The sequence below is a fragment of the Patagioenas fasciata genome, chromosome 28 (genome assembly GCF_037038585.1).
Source record: "Patagioenas fasciata isolate bPatFas1 chromosome 28, bPatFas1.hap1, whole genome shotgun sequence".
NCBI lineage: Eukaryota > Metazoa > Chordata > Aves > Columbiformes > Columbidae > Patagioenas > Patagioenas fasciata.
Genome location: NC_092547.1, coordinates 5,144,186 through 5,150,276, shown reverse-complemented (window position 1 = coordinate 5,150,276; position 6,091 = coordinate 5,144,186). Strand labels below are relative to the sequence as shown.

Below are 6,091 nucleotides of genomic sequence, written 5' to 3'. Positions count from 1 at the left end.
AGGGGGGGTCCGGCCGGTGCCAAACCCGGGAGATATTTAAGAGCCTCCAGGCAGCTGCTCGTTGCCGGTGAATTATTGCCCGGCGCTCGCAGAGGTGACGAGCCAGGAGAAGGGCGCCCATAAAACCAGCACAACCAGCGCGGCTCCGACCGAGATTATCATTATTGGCTTATTAATACACGATAATTTTGAATTATACGCCGCAATAAATAGGAAAAAAAAAAAAAAGAGGCATGACTCGGGGCTTTAAATATTTTATGAATCTCCAAGCGAACGTTTCAAGTAGCACCATGTGGCTCCGACCCATCACACGGACTCGCCTTGTTCCCCCGGCCAACTTTACTTTTTTTTAAATTATTTTTTCTTTTTTCCCCTGTATTTTAAAAAAAATCTTCATATCTTTTTTCTCCCCCCTTTAATCCTTTTTACTCTAATTTTTAAAACCTTTTCCTCTCCTCCCTCTCCCCTGTATTTTGTTTAAATTGCCCTTCTCTCCCCTAAATAATAAAAGCGGCCGTAAAGAGCGATCCGTTTCAATTGGCACCATATGAACGAGCAGGAGGCGTGTTCTGCGCAACCCCCCAAAATCACCCATTTGGGGCTTTTAAAATAAAAGGAGGGAACGGCTGGAGCGGCCTTTAAAATACATATATATATATATATAATACACGAAGAGAGAAGGGGGTTTGTGAACTTTGCTGGAAGTCCCGGGTTCTAAAAAGAGTTGTTAAAAATGCGATTTCCTACTTCTCCTTGGAGTATTTTGGTGAGTTTTTGGTTGGTTGTGGCTTTTAAATTATTATTTTTAATAATAATAAAAGCAGCGAGCAGCTAATTTTATATATATATATAAAACAAACTACGTGTGTGTGTATATATAAAATTTATACTATATAAAACATAATATATTAAAAATATATATATAATACCTACAATTAATACAATATATATTATATATATGTATAATATAATCCATCCGCAGCGATGGCCACAAGTCCCGCTACCGAAACCCACTTTCCAACCACAACTCCGCCAAAAAATTTCACTTTATTTCCTAAAAAAAACCCCAAACCAAAACCAACCAGAAACTTAAGCGAGGTTTAAACTCCTCTTCACCTCCCTCCCTCCTCCAGCTGGGTTATTTCCCCCCCTAAACCGCATTTTTAGTGTTTCCCGACGTCCCCAACCCCCCGACACGGCCGCATTTTCCACCTACCAGCCCGCAGCGCTCAAAAAACCCCCTTTACTTTTAGCTTTGCAAACTCTTCCCAAATCTTTTCCATTTCCACCCAAACTCCGGCATCTTCGCTTCGCTTCGTTCGCTCCGCGGCGTCTCGGGAGGAAAAACGCGGAGATTTAACCCAAATCGCTCTATTTTTTGGCTGCATTTCGTGTTATTTTTTCCCCCTCCTTTCTTCTTCTTTTTGTTTTAAGCTGTGATTTCTTCCGGGGGCGGTGGGGCCGGTTGGAGGAGGAACCGGCCCTTTGGTTCTAGAAAAACACACATGCAAAGGGAGATATTCAAAAGAGGGTGTTCCAAAGGGAATGTTTGCAAGGGAATATGGAAGAGGGAATATTCAAAAGGAAAGATAAAAAAGGAGAGATAAAAATGAAGAGATAGAAAAGATAGAAAAGATTGAAAAGATAAAAATGCAACTATTAAAGAGAAAAGATAAGAGTGAAAATATTCAAAAGAAAACATCAAAATTCAAATACTAAAAAGAAAAGATTAAAAAAAGAATATATTAAAAGAGAAAAAGAAGGTATATGAAAGAAAATATTAAAACCAAATCATATTTCAACAGTAAAAATCCAATCCCAGCACCGCACCGAGCTGCGCTAAACCCTCCCCCGCCCGCACCCGCGCAGCTCCGCGCATTGTCCCCCCCTCCCCATCCCAAAGTCCCCCCCCCGGGGACACCCCCGTCCCCCGCGGACGCTGCTGATGCCATGGGGGTGCTGCTGATGTGGGGCTGGCCGAACCCACCCCCCGTCGGGGCTGCAAATCCAAGCGCTGCAATCCCCCCAAACCCCCTGCAAAAGCGCTAACAACCAACCCCCCAAAACCCCCCAAAAGCAAGTTTTTCCCTTTCCTCTTTATTTTCAGCCTCCTTCGGGTAGCGAGCGGTGCCGGGACTGGGTTTGTATTTTTTTTTGCTCGCTTGTTTACAGCTCCAGAAGGCAAAAGAGCCATAAATCTCGGGCAGCCCGCGGAGACAAGCGCATTTGTATGCGGCGCTGCGCGCAGCTCGTCCCGCAGCCCATTAGCGGCGCGGCCGGGCCCGGGTTTCCGCTGTACATTAACTTACACTTAAATTCTGCAGGAAAAGGGCAGCGCGAATTAACAGAAACCAAATCCATCATATTGTTTGTCAGGTTAGATTAGCTAAGGGAAAAAAAAAAGAGATGCGGGCGGGGGGTGTTTTTTTCCCCCCCACCACCTCGAGGGGTGGTTTTTTTTAATGATTTTTGAGTTTTTGGGGGGTTTTTGGGCGCTCTGTGGGGTGAAGGGATGGGGGGGGGGTTAGAAATGAATGAAAGGGTGGAAGGAAAGAAAATGAGGAATGAGAGCGAACGAGATAAGGGATAAAAAATGAGTGATGCGATAAAAATGAGGAGCGCGATGGGAATGAATGATGGAAGTAAATGAGAAGTAAGAGAATAAAAATTAGTGAAAATAAAGTAATAATTAGGGAATGAAATAAATAAAATGGTAAAAATGATAATAAATAAGGAGCCTAACGCTACATCAAATAATAAAGAGAAATCATGATAAGATAGAAGAGATAAAAATTAGAATAATAAAGAAGATAAAGTAATCAAAATTACAAAAATAAGCAAAACGCCGAAGGAATAACGAGAAAGGAAATAATTAAAAATAAACGCGATGGAGACGTTATAAAAATAAATAAATAGAAATAAATAACATAATGGTAAAAAGAATACAAATAAATAGAATAAAGCGGGAGGCTGGTGCGGGCAGGGGACGCACATACGCCCATATGTCCCCTGCCCATATATATGCGGTTCACGCTATTTCTTAATAGGCTTTTTATATATAAATATATATATATATATGTTTTTGCTCCCATTTTCTCTCTCCCATTAGCAGATCGATGCCAACCAGCCCCTCTCCCCACATCCATTACACCAGCTATTTCCTTTGCGCTAATCAATTCCTTTCTGCTCCCTCCAGCTCCTTTTCCTTCCCCCCTCCCCATCATCACCCCTCGGTGACCCCATTTCGCACCCCAAAACACCCCAAATCCATCGAAAAGGAACAAGCTCCCTTCATTTCACCCCAGCAAGCGCCAGCATCCCCTCCCTCCTCATCCTCACCCTCAGGCACGATGCAGATAATGGGAATTTTCGCTCTGTTTTCCCAATCTATCGCATTTTTTGCAGCGTGCAGACAACGCGAATTTTCCCTGTAAAAATAGATTCCATTTTATTCAGCTAATTTGCATTTTTGGTATTTTATTCCCACATATTTTACTTCAAGGCGAACTTTCAGTATTTCTTTCCACACATTTGGTTTGCAGGATCCACATAACGTGGGTTTGGGATATATTTTTAATATATTCCATTTTTTGCAGGGCGTAGATAGTGTGGATTTTTGATTTCTTTAATGCACCTCTTATTTTTCCCAGCATGCACACAGCGTGATTTTTTTCATTTTTTACTTTTTCTTTCCTCCCCGCTGCAAATCTCAGATTTTTAGCTATTTTTCCCTAACATCTCTTCTTTTCCCCCATCTTTTCCCCTCTTTTCCTTGTGCACCCGCGAAAGCGTTAAAAGGTAGGAGCCCGCCATCCACCAGCCGGCTTTTGTAGGGCTGATTTATGACTTCAATCTTGGTTCACCCAGAGTTCACGGGGATTTGCTGTTCCTGAGGGCTAAAAGATGGTCTCACTTGACAAGTGTGACTATTGGAAATGCTTCTCCCGCTCCCTCAACCGCTGCCTCGCCAGAGAGTAAAAGGGTTTTTAATTGAGAATGAAACTGGGGGGGGGGGTTGCGCCCCCCCCGTCCCTCCCGCTTTGGTTTGAGCTTCAGGTGTTATATGGGGGTTCAGCACCCTAAAAAATGCACTGAGGGGGTGGTGGGGGATGCGCTGTGGTAGGGGTGGGAGAACCAACCTCCCCCCTTCTCCCCCCCTCGACTGAATTCTCAAGGGAAATGCAAATAAAATAGGGATAAAATAGAGGGAAAATTAAATATATATATATATAAGGGAAAAATATATAGAAAAATATATAGAAAAATATATATTTTTATCTATATAAATATATGTATATTTATATAGATAAAATATATATATATAAAGGAGAAAATACAAACCCCCAAATGAAATTTAGAAACCACCCCCTCCCCAATAATAATTTTAAAAATTAAAGAAATTATATAAAAATACAACAATATGGAAAATGTACCCAGCCCCTCCCAAATAAAGTACAAAAAAATACAAAACAGCCTAATAATAATAATTCTTTAAAAATGTTTTAAAATGCACCCCTCCAAATGCAAAAAAAACCCCCCAAAATAATTAAAAAATATGGAAAAAATGCAAATAAAATATTAAAAAAACCCAAATAAAATAGAAATAAAATGTGCCCCCCCCCCAATAAAACCCACCCAAAACAGCAACAAAAAAATCCCCTTCAAATTACAAATAAAATGCTTATAAAACACAAATGAAATAGAAATTAAATAGAAATGAAATAGAAATGAAATCCAAATACCCCTCCCAGGTCCTTCCCCGCGGGTTCGGAACCGAATCGGCACCGGGGACCGAAACTCCTGCAGAAGCGGCTCCTGTAAATCACCCGACGTGATTGGTTCCCAACGTGTCCCCCCCCATGGCCCTGTGTCCCCCCGTGTGCATCTGTGTCCCCCGTGTTCCCCCCACGTCCCCCCATATCCCCCCTGAGTCCTCCCGTGTCCCCAATGTCCCCGCCACATCCCCTGTGTCCTTCCCGTGTGTACCCCGTGCCCCCCCATGTCCCTCCCATGTCCCCGTGTCCCCAAGTCCCCCCCGTGTCCCCCATGTCCCCGTGTCCCCTGTGCCCCCCCATGTACCCCATGCCCCCTGTGTACCCCCATGTCCCCCTCATGTCTCCCACGTCCTCCTCGTGTGCCCTGTCCCCCCATGTCCTTGAGTCCCCCCATGTCCCCCATGTCCCCCTGTGTCCCCCCATGTCCCCCATGTCCCCCCATATCCCCCTTGTGTCCCCTGTCCCCCGATGTCCTTGTGTCCTCCCATGTCTCCCATGTCTCCTTCGTGTCCCCTGTCCCCCCATGTCCCTGTGTCTCCCCCATGTCCCCCGTGCCCCCCCATGTCCCTCCCATGTCCCCAGTGTCACCCATGTCCCCACCATGTCTCCCATGTCCCCCTCCTGTCCCCTGTCCCCCCATGCCCCGTGTCCCCCATATCCCTGTGTCCCCCAATGTCCCACATGCCCTCCATACCCTGTATGCCCCCCATGTCCTCCATATCCCTGTGTCCCCCCATGTCCCTCATGCCCCCCATATCCCTGTGTCCCCCAATGTCCCACATGCCCTCCATACCCTGTATGCCCCCCATGTCCTGCATATCCCTGTGTCCCCCCATGTCCCTCATGCCCCCCATATCCATGTGTCCCCCAATGTCCCACATGCCCCCCATACCCTGTATGCCCCCCATGTCCCCCATATCCCTGTGTCCCCCCATGTACCCCATGCCCCCATACCCCTGCATCCCCCCATGTCCCCCCATGTCCCCCGTGCCCCCCCATCCTCCTCCCGCACCCAAAATCCTCATTTTTAACGATTTTTCCAGCTCTCCACCGAGCGCTCGCCCGCCCTTGGCTGGCAAATGAACCCTTGTGGGCATGTTAATGAGATGCAAATTAGCGCGGCGGCTAATCGCTTTCTGGGCCGGCGCGTGTGCGTGTGTGTGCGTGCACCTAATTAATGCTCCGGGGTAATTAAGCTGACGAGCTGCAGGCGTTCAGGTGGGCGGGATGAGGCCCTGGTGCAACAGCTGGGTTTGTGCTCCCTGTAGATGTGGCTCTACACATATAGATGGGGATATATATTATATATATAGGCC

At 45.8% G+C, this 6,091-nt stretch overlaps 1 long non-coding RNA gene across 1 annotated transcript; it reads right to left on the bottom strand.

Annotated features, from left to right (window-relative positions):
- LOC139825766 (uncharacterized) lies at positions 1-4,816 on the bottom strand. The gene is made up of 3 exons (XR_011735971.1): positions 4,743-4,816; positions 3,340-3,428; positions 1-1,491 (listed from the first exon to the last, which is right to left on the bottom strand). It is a non-coding gene; the product is annotated as an uncharacterized lncRNA (long non-coding RNA).
- Positions 4,817-6,091: the final 1,275 nt, after the last annotated feature.